This window comes from Ambystoma mexicanum, chromosome 1p, assembly GCF_040938575.1.
Source record: "Ambystoma mexicanum isolate Mex_15411 chromosome 1p, UKY_AmexF1_1, whole genome shotgun sequence".
Taxonomy (NCBI): domain Eukaryota; kingdom Metazoa; phylum Chordata; class Amphibia; order Caudata; family Ambystomatidae; genus Ambystoma; species Ambystoma mexicanum.
In genome coordinates, this window is record NC_090921.1 from 13,174,758 (window position 1) to 13,188,985 (window position 14,228).

A 14,228-nucleotide genomic window follows, 5' to 3' on the forward strand; every position below is an offset into this window, starting at 1 on the left:
AAACGTGAGCACTAAATGGGGCGGGATGTTGACTGAAAGAATGCAGCTAGCTACAGAAATATGCAGAAATAAAGAAAAACACATCTCATTGCATGCCTTTAAAGAGCTTACTCTCCCTACCGGCAATGTTCCTGAACCTTCGCTTCCCAAACATTTTTAGAACCAAAAAAAACCTAGAAAAGATCTGACCTCCCTCACCGGGAATTGAACTCAAGACTGCTGGATGGAGGGGTGCTGACATTGACCACTAGGCTACCAGACTGCTGTTGAACAGAGCACTCCCGAAAGGTGACATTTCAATTTCAGGCTGACAAGTGTGCTTTATTGTTCAGTTCGGGCTTTGCACAGCCAGTGCTAGAATTCAATCCAAGTTCATGCTTTGCTTTGATTTTGAATTAATGGCCAAACCAGCCAATCCCTAAAAAAATACAGGTCTCAGAGGCTCTCGTTTCAGTACCAGCAGGGTAGCGTGGCCGAGCGGTCTAAGGCGCTGGATTTAGGCTCCAGTCTCTTTGGAGGCGTGGGTTCGAATCCCACCGCTGCCAATAGCTGTTTCTTTTTTATCTTCATGCCACGTGTACAGACAGGACAATTGGGAGCCAGGGAATGGCATGTGTTTATGAATTCTTGCTTTTCTGAACACCCAGACTGAAAGCACACATCTGACTCGTGTGCGTTTTCACCAAAAAAGGGTAAAGCATAAATCACTGTTCACTGAAAACGGACATGCGTTCACGATCCTGTCAATAAACACGTGCTTGGCAGGGCCACAAATCTGCCGACACGATGCCCTAATGAATGCACATCTCTTTGCCTTGGTAGTTGCTCCTTTTTGCAGCGCCTTTTCCTGCTGCATCACAAAAACTCAGTTCAAGACACTTGGCTCCATCCAGTGGAGCTCCTATGCCCAGCTTAGAAACCCCCAGGCACGAGATTGCAAGGTCCCTGGTAATTCTCCCACTCCTGGACACGTCGGAACCAAGTTTCGTATGCACTAGCAGCGAGAACAAAATCCCACATGTGAGGACAATAGGCGTCTTTCATTTAGGGCTAGTGTTAGGCTAAGAGTTTGCAGTAGCTCCTTGGGTCGAGTTAGGGGTCGAATGAGACAAAGCTAAGATTTGCGTTACGGCTGGGGTTGGTCCAGTAAGGATCCCACACACCATGGACCATCGGCGGAGGCCCCGGGTAGGCTTACACTGCGGGCTAATGGTGGACTTCTTTAAAAACGTGAGCACTAAATGGGGCGGGATGTTGACTGAAAGAATGCAGCTAGCTACAGAAATATGCAGAAATAAAGAAAAACACATCTCATTGCATGCCTTTAAAGAGCTTACTCTCCCTACCGGCAATGTTCCTGAACCTTCGCTTCCCAAACATTTTTAGAACCAAAAAAAACCTAGAAAAGATCTGACCTCCCTCACCGGGAATTGAACTCAAGACTGCTGGATGGAGGGGTGCTGACATTGACCACTAGGCTACCAGACTGCTGTTGAACAGAGCACTCCCGAAAGGTGACATTTCAATTTCAGGCTGACAAGTGTGCTTTATTGTTCAGTTCGGGCTTTGCACAGCCAGTGCTAGAATTCAATCCAAGTTCATGCTTTGCTTTGATTTTGAATTAATGGCCAAACCAGCCAATCCCTAAAAAAATACAGGTCTCAGAGGCTCTCGTTTCAGTACCAGCAGGGTAGCGTGGCCGAGCGGTCTAAGGCGCTGGATTTAGGCTCCAGTCTCTTTGGAGGCGTGGGTTCGAATCCCACCGCTGCCAATAGCTGTTTCTTTTTTATCTTCATGCCACGTGTACAGACAGGACAATTGGGAGCCAGGGAATGGCATGTGTTTATGAATTCTTGCTTTTCTGAACACCCAGACTGAAAGCACACATCTGACTCGTGTGCGTTTTCACCAAAAAAGGGTAAAGCATAAATCACTGTTCACTGAAAACGGACATGCGTTCACGATCCTGTCAATAAACACGTGCTTGGCAGGGCCACAAATCTGCCGACACGATGCCCTAATGAATGCACATCTCTTTGCCTTGGTAGTTGCTCCTTTTTGCAGCGCCTTTTCCTGCTGCATCACAAAAACTCAGTTCAAGACACTTGGCTCCATCCAGTGGAGCTCCTATGCCCAGCTTAGAAACCCCCAGGCACGAGATTGCAAGGTCCCTGGTAATTCTCCCACTCCTGGACACGTCGGAACCAAGTTTCGTATGCACTAGCAGCGAGAACAAAATCCCACATGTGAGGACAATAGGCGTCTTTCATTTAGGGCTAGTGTTAGGCTAAGAGTTTGCAGTAGCTCCTTGGGTCGAGTTAGGGGTCGAATGAGACAAAGCTAAGATTTGCGTTACGGCTGGGGTTGGTCCAGTAAGGATCCCACACACCATGGACCATCGGCGGAGGCCCCGGGTAGGCTTACACTGCGGGCTAATGGTGGACTTCTTTAAAAACGTGAGCACTAAATGGGGCGGGATGTTGACTGAAAGAATGCAGCTAGCTACAGAAATATGCAGAAATAAAGAAAAACACATCTCATTGCATGCCTTTAAAGAGCTTACTCTCCCTACCGGCAATGTTCCTGAACCTTCGCTTCCCAAACATTTTTAGAACCAAAAAAAACCTAGAAAAGATCTGACCTCCCTCACCGGGAATTGAACTCAAGACTGCTGGATGGAGGGGTGCTGACATTGACCACTAGGCTACCAGACTGCTGTCGAACAGAACACTCCCGAAAGGTGACATTTCAATTTCAGGCTGACAAGTGTGCTTTATTGTTCAGTTCGGGCTTTGCACAGCCAGTGCTAGAATTCAATCCAAGTTCATGCTTTGCTTTGATTTTGAATTAATGGCCAAACCAGCCAATCCCTAAAAAAATACAGGTCTCAGAGGCTCTCGTTTCAGTACCAGCAGGGTAGCGTGGCCGAGCGGTCTAAGGCGCTGGATTTAGGCTCCAGTCTCTTTGGAGGCGTGGGTTCGAATCCCACCGCTGCCAATAGCTGTTTCTTTTTTATCTTCATGCCACGTGTACAGACAGGACAATTGGGAGCCAGGGAATGGCATGTGTTTATGAATTCTTGCTTTTCTGAACACCCAGACTGAAAGCACACATCTGACTCGTGTGCGTTTTCACCAAAAAAGGGTAAAGCATAAATCACTGTTCACTGAAAACGGACATGCGTTCACGATCCTGTCAATAAACACGTGCTTGGCAGGGCCACAAATCTGCCGACACGATGCCCTAATGAATGCACATCTCTTTGCCTTGGTAGTTGCTCCTTTTTGCAGCGCCTTTTCCTGCTGCATCACAAAAACTCAGTTCAAGACACTTGGCTCCATCCAGTGGAGCTCCTATGCCCAGCTTAGAAACCCCCAGGCACGAGATTGCAAGGTCCCTGGTAATTCTCCCACTCCTGGACACGTCGGAACCAAGTTTCGTATGCACTAGCAGCGAGAACAAAATCCCACATGTGAGGACAATAGGCGTCTTTCATTTAGGGCTAGTGTTAGGCTAAGAGTTTGCAGTAGCTCCTTGGGTCGAGTTAGGGGTCGAATGAGACAAAGCTAAGATTTGCGTTACGGCTGGGGTTGGTCCAGTAAGGATCCCACACACCATGGACCATCGGCGGAGGCCCCGGGTAGGCTTACACTGCGGGCTAATGGTGGACTTCTTTAAAAACGTGAGCACTAAATGGGGCGGGATGTTGACTGAAAGAATGCAGCTAGCTACAGAAATATGCAGAAATAAAGAAAAACACATCTCATTGCATGCCTTTAAAGAGCTTACTCTCCCTACCGGCAATGTTCCTGAACCTTCGCTTCCCAAACATTTTTAGAACCAAAAAAAACCTAGAAAAGATCTGACCTCCCTCACCGGGAATTGAACTCAAGACTGCTGGATGGAGGGGTGCTGACATTGACCACTAGGCTACCAGACTGCTGTTGAACAGAGCACTCCCGAAAGGTGACATTTCAATTTCAGGCTGACAAGTGTGCTTTATTGTTCAGTTCGGGCTTTGCACAGCCAGTGCTAGAATTCAATCCAAGTTCATGCTTTGCTTTGATTTTGAATTAATGGCCAAACCAGCCAATCCCTAAAAAAATACAGGTCTCAGAGGCTCTCGTTTCAGTACCAGCAGGGTAGCGTGGCCGAGCGGTCTAAGGCGCTGGATTTAGGCTCCAGTCTCTTTGGAGGCGTGGGTTCGAATCCCACCGCTGCCAATAGCTGTTTCTTTTTTATCTTCATGCCACGTGTACAGACAGGACAATTGGGAGCCAGGGAATGGCATGTGTTTATGAATTCTTGCTTTTCTGAACACCCAGACTGAAAGCACACATCTGACTCGTGTGCGTTTTCACCAAAAAAGGGTAAAGCATAAATCACTGTTCACTGAAAACGGACATGCGTTCACGATCCTGTCAATAAACACGTGCTTGGCAGGGCCACAAATCTGCCGACACGATGCCCTAATGAATGCACATCTCTTTGCCTTGGTAGTTGCTCCTTTTTGCAGCGCCTTTTCCTGCTGCATCACAAAAACTCAGTTCAAGACACTTGGCTCCATCCAGTGGAGCTCCTATGCCCAGCTTAGAAACCCCCAGGCACGAGATTGCAAGGTCCCTGGTAATTCTCCCACTCCTGGACACGTCGGAACCAAGTTTCGTATGCACTAGCAGCGAGAACAAAATCCCACATGTGAGGACAATAGGCGTCTTTCATTTAGGGCTAGTGTTAGGCTAAGAGTTTGCAGTAGCTCCTTGGGTCGAGTTAGGGGTCGAATGAGACAAAGCTAAGATTTGCGTTACGGCTGGGGTTGGTCCAGTAAGGATCCCACACACCATGGACCATCGGCGGAGGCCCCGGGTAGGCTTACACTGCGGGCTAATGGTGGACTTCTTTAAAAACGTGAGCACTAAATGGGGCGGGATGTTGACTGAAAGAATGCAGCTAGCTACAGAAATATGCAGAAATAAAGAAAAACACATCTCATTGCATGCCTTTAAAGAGCTTACTCTCCCTACCGGCAATGTTCCTGAACCTTCGCTTCCCAAACATTTTTAGAACCAAAAAAAACCTAGAAAAGATCTGACCTCCCTCACCGGGAATTGAACTCAAGACTGCTGGATGGAGGGGTGCTGACATTGACCACTAGGCTACCAGACTGCTGTTGAACAGAGCACTCCCGAAAGGTGACATTTCAATTTCAGGCTGACAAGTGTGCTTTATTGTTCAGTACGGGCTTTGCACAGCCAGTGCTAGAATTCAATCCAAGTTCATGCTTTGCTTTGATTTTGAATTAATGGCCAAACCAGCCAATCCCTAAAAAAATACAGGTCTCAGAGGCTCTCGTTTCAGTACCAGCAGGGTAGCGTGGCCGAGCGGTCTAAGGCGCTGGATTTAGGCTCCAGTCTCTTTGGAGGCGTGGGTTCGAATCCCACCGCTGCCAATAGCTGTTTCTTTTTTATCTTCATGCCACGTGTACAGACAGGACAATTGGGAGCCAGGGAATGGCATGTGTTTATGAATTCTTGCTTTTCTGAACACCCAGACTGAAAGCACACATCTGACTCGTGTGCGTTTTCACCAAAAAAGGGTAAAGCATAAATCACTGTTCACTGAAAACGGACATGCGTTCACGATCCTGTCAATAAACACGTGCTTGGCAGGGCCACAAATCTGCCGACACGATGCCCTAATGAATGCACATCTCTTTGCCTTGGTAGTTGCTCCTTTTTGCAGCGCCTTTTCCTGCTGCATCACAAAAACTCAGTTCAAGACACTTGGCTCCATCCAGTGGAGCTCCTATGCCCAGCTTAGAAACCCCCAGGCACGAGATTGCAAGGTCCCTGGTAATTCTCCCACTCCTGGACACGTCGGAACCAAGTTTCGTATGCACTAGCAGCGAGAACAAAATCCCACATGTGAGGACAATAGGCGTCTTTCATTTAGGGCTAGTGTTAGGCTAAGAGTTTGCAGTAGCTCCTTGGGTCGAGTTAGGGGTCGAATGAGACAAAGCTAAGATTTGCGTTACGGCTGGGGTTGGTCCAGTAAGGATCCCACACACCATGGACCATCGGCGGAGGCCCCGGGTAGGCTTACACTGCGGGCTAATGGTGGACTTCTTTAAAAACGTGAGCACTAAATGGGGCGGGATGTTGACTGAAAGAATGCAGCTAGCTACAGAAATATGCAGAAATAAAGAAAAACACATCTCATTGCATGCCTTTAAAGAGCTTACTCTCCCTACCGGCAATGTTCCTGAACCTTCGCTTCCCAAACATTTTTAGAACCAAAAAAAACCTAGAAAAGATCTGACCTCCCTCACCGGGAATTGAACTCAAGACTGCTGGATGGAGGGGTGCTGACATTGACCACTAGGCTACCAGACTGCTGTTGAACAGAGCACTCCCGAAAGGTGACATTTCAATTTCAGGCTGACAAGTGTGCTTTATTGTTCAGTTCGGGCTTTGCACAGCCAGTGCTAGAATTCAATCCAAGTTCATGCTTTGCTTTGATTTTGAATTAATGGCCAAACCAGCCAATCCCTAAAAAAATACAGGTCTCAGAGGCTCTCGTTTCAGTACCAGCAGGGTAGCGTGGCCGAGCGGTCTAAGGCGCTGGATTTAGGCTCCAGTCTCTTTGGAGGCGTGGGTTCGAATCCCACCGCTGCCAATAGCTGTTTCTTTTTTATCTTCATGCCACGTGTACAGACAGGACAATTGGGAGCCAGGGAATGGCATGTGTTTATGAATTCTTGCTTTTCTGAACACCCAGACTGAAAGCACACATCTGACTCGTGTGCGTTTTCACCAAAAAAGGGTAAAGCATAAATCACTGTTCACTGAAAACGGACATGCGTTCACGATCCTGTCAATAAACACGTGCTTGGCAGGGCCACAAATCTGCCGACACGATGCCCTAATGAATGCACATCTCTTTGCCTTGGTAGTTGCTCCTTTTTGCAGCGCCTTTTCCTGCTGCATCACAAAAACTCAGTTCAAGACACTTGGCTCCATCCAGTGGAGCTCCTATGCCCAGCTTAGAAACCCCCAGGCACGAGATTGCAAGGTCCCTGGTAATTCTCCCACTCCTGGACACGTCGGAACCAAGTTTCGTATGCACTAGCAGCGAGAACAAAATCCCACATGTGAGGACAATAGGCGTCTTTCATTTAGGGCTAGTGTTAGGCTAAGAGTTTGCAGTAGCTCCTTGGGTCGAGTTAGGGGTCGAATGAGACAAAGCTAAGATTTGCGTTACGGCTGGGGTTGGTCCAGTAAGGATCCCACACACCATGGACCATCGGCGGAGGCCCCGGGTAGGCTTACACTGCGGGCTAATGGTGGACTTCTTTAAAAACGTGAGCACTAAATGGGGCGGGATGTTGACTGAAAGAATGCAGCTAGCTACAGAAATATGCAGAAATAAAGAAAAACACATCTCATTGCATGCCTTTAAAGAGCTTACTCTCCCTACCGGCAATGTTCCTGAACCTTCGCTTCCCAAACATTTTTAGAACCAAAAAAAACCTAGAAAAGATCTGACCTCCCTCACCGGGAATTGAACTCAAGACTGCTGGATGGAGGGGTGCTGACATTGACCACTAGGCTACCAGACTGCTGTTGAACAGAGCACTCCCGAAAGGTGACATTTCAATTTCAGGCTGACAAGTGTGCTTTATTGTTCAGTTCGGGCTTTGCACAGCCAGTGCTAGAATTCAATCCAAGTTCATGCTTTGCTTTGATTTTGAATTAATGGCCAAACCAGCCAATCCCTAAAAAAATACAGGTCTCAGAGGCTCTCGTTTCAGTACCAGCAGGGTAGCGTGGCCGAGCGGTCTAAGGCGCTGGATTTAGGCTCCAGTCTCTTTGGAGGCGTGGGTTCGAATCCCACCGCTGCCAATAGCTGTTTCTTTTTTATCTTCATGCCACGTGTACAGACAGGACAATTGGGAGCCAGGGAATGGCATGTGTTTATGAATTCTTGCTTTTCTGAACACCCAGACTGAAAGCACACATCTGACTCGTGTGCGTTTTCACCAAAAAAGGGTAAAGCATAAATCACTGTTCACTGAAAACGGACATGCGTTCACGATCCTGTCAATAAACACGTGCTTGGCAGGGCCACAAATCTGCCGACACGATGCCCTAATGAATGCACATCTCTTTGCCTTGGTAGTTGCTCCTTTTTGCAGCGCCTTTTCCTGCTGCATCACAAAAACTCAGTTCAAGACACTTGGCTCCATCCAGTGGAGCTCCTATGCCCAGCTTAGAAACCCCCAGGCACGAGATTGCAAGGTCCCTGGTAATTCTCCCACTCCTGGACACGTCGGAACCAAGTTTCGTATGCACTAGCAGCGAGAACAAAATCCCACATGTGAGGACAATAGGCGTCTTTCATTTAGGGCTAGTGTTAGGCTAAGAGTTTGCAGTAGCTCCTTGGGTCGAGTTAGGGGTCGAATGAGACAAAGCTAAGATTTGCGTTACGGCTGGGGTTGGTCCAGTAAGGATCCCACACACCATGGACCATCGGCGGAGGCCCCGGGTAGGCTTACACTGCGGGCTAATGGTGGACTTCTTTAAAAACGTGAGCACTAAATGGGGCGGGATGTTGACTGAAAGAATGCAGCTAGCTACAGAAATATGCAGAAATAAAGAAAAACACATCTCATTGCATGCCTTTAAAGAGCTTACTCTCCCTACCGGCAATGTTCCTGAACCTTCGCTTCCCAAACATTTTTAGAACCAAAAAAAACCTAGAAAAGATCTGACCTCCCTCACCGGGAATTGAACTCAAGACTGCTGGATGGAGGGGTGCTGACATTGACCACTAGGCTACCAGACTGCTGTCGAACAGAGCACTCCCGAAAGGTGACATTTCAATTTCAGGCTGACAAGTGTGCTTTATTGTTCAGTACGGGCTTTGCACAGCCAGTGCTAGAATTCAATCCAAGTTCATGCTTTGCTTTGATTTTGAATTAATGGCCAAACCAGCCAATCCCTAAAAAAATACAGGTCTCAGAGGCTCTCGTTTCAGTACCAGCAGGGTAGCGTGGCCGAGCGGTCTAAGGCGCTGGATTTAGGCTCCAGTCTCTTTGGAGGCGTGGGTTCGAATCCCACCGCTGCCAATAGCTGTTTCTTTTTTATCTTCATGCCACGTGTACAGACAGGACAATTGGGAGCCAGGGAATGGCATGTGTTTATGAATTCTTGCTTTTCTGAACACCCAGACTGAAAGCACACATCTGACTCGTGTGCGTTTTCACCAAAAAAGGGTAAAGCATAAATCACTGTTCACTGAAAACGGACATGCGTTCACGATCCTGTCAATAAACACGTGCTTGGCAGGGCCACAAATCTGCCGACACGATGCCCTAATGAATGCACATCTCTTTGCCTTGGTAGTTGCTCCTTTTTGCAGCGCCTTTTCCTGCTGCATCACAAAAACTCAGTTCAAGACACTTGGCTCCATCCAGTGGAGCTCCTATGCCCAGCTTAGAAACCCCCAGGCACGAGATTGCAAGGTCCCTGGTAATTCTCCCACTCCTGGACACGTCGGAACCAAGTTTCGTATGCACTAGCAGCGAGAACAAAATCCCACATGTGAGGACAATAGGCGTCTTTCATTTAGGGCTAGTGTTAGGCTAAGAGTTTGCAGTAGCTCCTTGGGTCGAGTTAGGGGTCGAATGAGACAAAGCTAAGATTTGCGTTACGGCTGGGGTTGGTCCAGTAAGGATCCCACACACCATGGACCATCGGCGGAGGCCCCGGGTAGGCTTACACTGCGGGCTAATGGTGGACTTCTTTAAAAACGTGAGCACTAAATGGGGCGGGATGTTGACTGAAAGAATGCAGCTAGCTACAGAAATATGCAGAAATAAAGAAAAACACATCTCATTGCATGCCTTTAAAGAGCTTACTCTCCCTACCGGCAATGTTCCTGAACCTTCGCTTCCCAAACATTTTTAGAACCAAAAAAAACCTAGAAAAGATCTGACCTCCCTCACCGGGAATTGAACTCAAGACTGCTGGATGGAGGGGTGCTGACATTGACCACTAGGCTACCAGACTGCTGTTGAACAGAGCACTCCCGAAAGGTGACATTTCAATTTCAGGCTGACAAGTGTGCTTTATTGTTCAGTTCGGGCTTTGCACAGCCAGTGCTAGAATTCAATCCAAGTTCATGCTTTGCTTTGATTTTGAATTAATGGCCAAACCAGCCAATCCCTAAAAAAATACAGGTCTCAGAGGCTCTCGTTTCAGTACCAGCAGGGTAGCGTGGCCGAGCGGTCTAAGGCGCTGGATTTAGGCTCCAGTCTCTTTGGAGGCGTGGGTTCGAATCCCACCGCTGCCAATAGCTGTTTCTTTTTTATCTTCATGCCACGTGTACAGACAGGACAATTGGGAGCCAGGGAATGGCATGTGTTTATGAATTCTTGCTTTTCTGAACACCCAGACTGAAAGCACACATCTGACTCGTGTGCGTTTTCACCAAAAAAGGGTAAAGCATAAATCACTGTTCACTGAAAACGGACATGCGTTCACGATCCTGTCAATAAACACGTGCTTGGCAGGGCCACAAATCTGCCGACACGATGCCCTAATGAATGCACATCTCTTTGCCTTGGTAGTTGCTCCTTTTTGCAGCGCCTTTTCCTGCTGCATCACAAAAACTCAGTTCAAGACACTTGGCTCCATCCAGTGGAGCTCCTATGCCCAGCTTAGAAACCCCCAGGCACGAGATTGCAAGGTCCCTGGTAATTCTCCCACTCCTGGACACGTCGGAACCAAGTTTCGTATGCACTAGCAGCGAGAACAAAATCCCACATGTGAGGACAATAGGCGTCTTTCATTTAGGGCTAGTGTTAGGCTAAGAGTTTGCAGTAGCTCCTTGGGTCGAGTTAGGGGTCGAATGAGACAAAGCTAAGATTTGCGTTACGGCTGGGGTTGGTCCAGTAAGGATCCCACACACCATGGACCATCGGCGGAGGCCCCGGGTAGGCTTACACTGCGGGCTAATGGTGGACTTCTTTAAAAACGTGAGCACTAAATGGGGCGGGATGTTGACTGAAAGAATGCAGCTAGCTACAGAAATATGCAGAAATAAAGAAAAACACATCTCATTGCATGCCTTTAAAGAGCTTACTCTCCCTACCGGCAATGTTCCTGAACCTTCGCTTCCCAAACATTTTTAGAACCAAAAAAAACCTAGAAAAGATCTGACCTCCCTCACCGGGAATTGAACTCAAGACTGCTGGATGGAGGGGTGCTGACATTGACCACTAGGCTACCAGACTGCTGTTGAACAGAGCACTCCCGAAAGGTGACATTTCAATTTCAGGCTGACAAGTGTGCTTTATTGTTCAGTTCGGGCTTTGCACAGCCAGTGCTAGAATTCAATCCAAGTTCATGCTTTGCTTTGATTTTGAATTAATGGCCAAACCAGCCAATCCCTAAAAAAATACAGGTCTCAGAGGCTCTCGTTTCAGTACCAGCAGGGTAGCGTGGCCGAGCGGTCTAAGGCGCTGGATTTAGGTTCCAGTCTCTTTGGAGGCGTGGGTTCGAATCCCACCGCTGCCAATAGCTGTTTCTTTTTTATCTTCATGCCACGTGTACAGACAGGACAATTGGGAGCCAGGGAATGGCATGTGTTTATGAATTCTTGCTTTTCTGAACACCCAGACTGAAAGCACACATCTGACTCGTGTGCGTTTTCACCAAAAAAGGGTAAAGCATAAATCACTGTTCACTGAAAACGGACATGCGTTCACGATCCTGTCAATAAACACGTGCTTGGCAGGGCCACAAATCTGCCGACACGATGCCCTAATGAATGCACATCTCTTTGCCTTGGTAGTTGCTCCTTTTTGCAGCGCCTTTTCCTGCTGCATCACAAAAACTCAGTTCAAGACACTTGGCTCCATCCAGTGGAGCTCCTATGCCCAGCTTAGAAACCCCCAGGCACGAGATTGCAAGGTCCCTGGTAATTCTCCCACTCCTGGACACGTCGGAACCAAGTTTCGTATGCACTAGCAGCGAGAACAAAATCCCACATGTGAGGACAATAGGCGTCTTTCATTTAGGGCTAGTGTTAGGCTAAGAGTTTGCAGTAGCTCCTTGGGTCGAGTTAGGGGTCGAATGAGACAAAGCTAAGATTTGCGTTACGGCTGGGGTTGGTCCAGTAAGGATCCCACACACCATGGACCATCGGCGGAGGCCCCGGGTAGGCTTACACTGCGGGCTAATGGTGGACTTCTTTAAAAACGTGAGCACTAAATGGGGCGGGATGTTGACTGAAAGAATGCAGCTAGCTACAGAAATATGCAGAAATAAAGAAAAACACATCTCATTGCATGCCTTTAAAGAGCTTACTCTCCCTACCGGCAATGTTCCTGAACCTTCGCTTCCCAAACATTTTTAGAACCAAAAAAAACCTAGAAAAGATCTGACCTCCCTCACCGGGAATTGAACTCAAGACTGCTGGATGGAGGGGTGCTGACATTGACCACTAGGCTACCAGACTGCTGTTGAACAGAGCACTCCCGAAAGGTGACATTTCAATTTCAGGCTGACAAGTGTGCTTTATTGTTCAGTTCGGGCTTTGCACAGCCAGTGCTAGAATTCAATCCAAGTTCATGCTTTGCTTTGATTTTGAATTAATGGCCAAACCAGCCAATCCCTAAAAAAATACAGGTCTCAGAGGCTCTCGTTTCAGTACCAGCAGGGTAGCGTGGCCGAGCGGTCTAAGGCGCTGGATTTAGGCTCCAGTCTCTTTGGAGGCGTGGGTTCGAATCCCACCGCTGCCAATAGCTGTTTCTTTTTTATCTTCATGCCACGTGTACAGACAGGACAATTGGGAGCCAGGGAATGGCATGTGTTTATGAATTCTTGCTTTTCTGAACACCCAGACTGAAAGCACACATCTGACTCGTGTGCGTTTTCACCAAAAAAGGGTAAAGCATAAATCACTGTTCACTGAAAACGGACATGCGTTCACGATCCTGTCAATAAACACGTGCTTGGCAGGGCCACAAATCTGCCGACACGATGCCCTAATGAATGCACATCTCTTTGCCTTGGTAGTTGCTCCTTTTTGCAGCGCCTTTTCCTGCTGCATCACAAAAACTCAGTTCAAGACACTTGGCTCCATCCAGTGGAGCTCCTATGCCCAGCTTAGAAACCCCCAGGCACGAGATTGCAAGGTCCCTGGTAATTCTCCCACTCCTGGACACGTCGGAACCAAGTTTCGTATGCACTAGCAGCGAGAACAAAATCCCACATGTGAGGACAATAGGCGTCTTTCATTTAGGGCTAGTGTTAGGCTAAGAGTTTGCAGTAGCTCCTTGGGTCGAGTTAGGGGTCGAATGAGACAAAGCTAAGATTTGCGTTACGGCTGGGGTTGGTCCAGTAAGGATCCCACACACCATGGACCATCGGCGGAGGCCCCGGGTAGGCTTACACTGCGGGCTAATGGTGGACTTCTTTAAAAACGTGAGCACTAAATGGGGCGGGATGTTGACTGAAAGAATGCAGCTAGCTACAGAAATATGCAGAAATAAAGAAAAACACATCTCATTGCATGCCTTTAAAGAGCTTACTCTCCCTACCGGCAATGTTCCTGAACCTTCGCTTCCCAAACATTTTTAGAACCAAAAAAAACCTAGAAAAGATCTGACCTCCCTCACCGGGAATTGAACTCAAGACTGCTGGATGGAGGGGTGCTGACATTGACCACTAGGCTACCAGACTGCTGTTGAACAGAGCACTCCCGAAAGGTGACATTTCAATTTCAGGCTGACAAGTGTGCTTTATTGTTCAGTTCGGGCTTTGCACAGCCAGTGCTAGAATTCAATCCAAGTTCATGCTTTGCTTTGATTTTGAATTAATGGCCAAACCAGCCAATCCCTAAAAAAATACAGGTCTCAGAGGCTCTCGTTTCAGTACCAGCAGGGTAGCGTGGCCGAGCGGTCTAAGGCGCTGGATTTAGGCTCCAGTCTCTTTGGAGGCGTGGGTTCGAATCCCACCGCTGCCAATAGCTGTTTCTTTTTTATCTTCATGCCACGTGTACAGACAGGACAATTGGGAGCCAGGGAATGGCATGTGTTTATGAATTCTTGCTTTTCTGAACACCCAGACTGAAAGCACACATCTGACTCGTGTGCGTTTTCACCAAAAAAGGGTAAAGCATAAATCACTGTTCACTGAAAACGGACATGCGTTCACGATCCT

At 47.8% G+C, this 14,228-nt stretch overlaps 12 non-coding genes across 12 annotated transcripts; all 12 read left to right on the forward strand.

Moving 5' to 3' along the window:
- The first annotated feature begins 463 nt into the window (after positions 1 to 463).
- TRNAL-UAG (transfer RNA leucine (anticodon UAG)) lies at positions 464 to 545 on the forward strand. Its single transcript has one exon. It is a non-coding gene; the product is annotated as a tRNA-Leu (tRNA).
- A 1,144-nt stretch (positions 546 to 1,689) lies between these two features.
- On the forward strand, positions 1,690 to 1,771 carry TRNAL-UAG (transfer RNA leucine (anticodon UAG)). The gene has a single exon. It is a non-coding gene; the product is annotated as a tRNA-Leu (tRNA).
- A 1,144-nt stretch (positions 1,772 to 2,915) lies between these two features.
- On the forward strand, positions 2,916 to 2,997 carry TRNAL-UAG (transfer RNA leucine (anticodon UAG)). The gene has a single exon. It is a non-coding gene; the product is annotated as a tRNA-Leu (tRNA).
- A 1,144-nt stretch (positions 2,998 to 4,141) lies between these two features.
- On the forward strand, positions 4,142 to 4,223 carry TRNAL-UAG (transfer RNA leucine (anticodon UAG)). The gene has a single exon. It is a non-coding gene; the product is annotated as a tRNA-Leu (tRNA).
- Positions 4,224 to 5,367: 1,144 nt separating this feature from the next.
- On the forward strand, positions 5,368 to 5,449 carry TRNAL-UAG (transfer RNA leucine (anticodon UAG)). Its single transcript has one exon. It is a non-coding gene; the product is annotated as a tRNA-Leu (tRNA).
- Positions 5,450 to 6,593: 1,144 nt separating this feature from the next.
- On the forward strand, positions 6,594 to 6,675 carry TRNAL-UAG (transfer RNA leucine (anticodon UAG)). Its single transcript has one exon. It is a non-coding gene; the product is annotated as a tRNA-Leu (tRNA).
- Positions 6,676 to 7,819: 1,144 nt separating this feature from the next.
- TRNAL-UAG (transfer RNA leucine (anticodon UAG)) lies at positions 7,820 to 7,901 on the forward strand. The gene has a single exon. It is a non-coding gene; the product is annotated as a tRNA-Leu (tRNA).
- A 1,144-nt stretch (positions 7,902 to 9,045) lies between these two features.
- TRNAL-UAG (transfer RNA leucine (anticodon UAG)) lies at positions 9,046 to 9,127 on the forward strand. The gene has a single exon. It is a non-coding gene; the product is annotated as a tRNA-Leu (tRNA).
- Positions 9,128 to 10,271: 1,144 nt separating this feature from the next.
- TRNAL-UAG (transfer RNA leucine (anticodon UAG)) lies at positions 10,272 to 10,353 on the forward strand. The gene has a single exon. It is a non-coding gene; the product is annotated as a tRNA-Leu (tRNA).
- A 1,144-nt stretch (positions 10,354 to 11,497) lies between these two features.
- Positions 11,498 to 11,579, forward strand: TRNAL-UAG (transfer RNA leucine (anticodon UAG)). The gene has a single exon. It is a non-coding gene; the product is annotated as a tRNA-Leu (tRNA).
- Positions 11,580 to 12,723: 1,144 nt separating this feature from the next.
- Positions 12,724 to 12,805, forward strand: TRNAL-UAG (transfer RNA leucine (anticodon UAG)). Its single transcript has one exon. It is a non-coding gene; the product is annotated as a tRNA-Leu (tRNA).
- Positions 12,806 to 13,949: 1,144 nt separating this feature from the next.
- TRNAL-UAG (transfer RNA leucine (anticodon UAG)) lies at positions 13,950 to 14,031 on the forward strand. Its single transcript has one exon. It is a non-coding gene; the product is annotated as a tRNA-Leu (tRNA).
- The last annotated feature ends 197 nt before the right edge of the window (positions 14,032 to 14,228 follow it).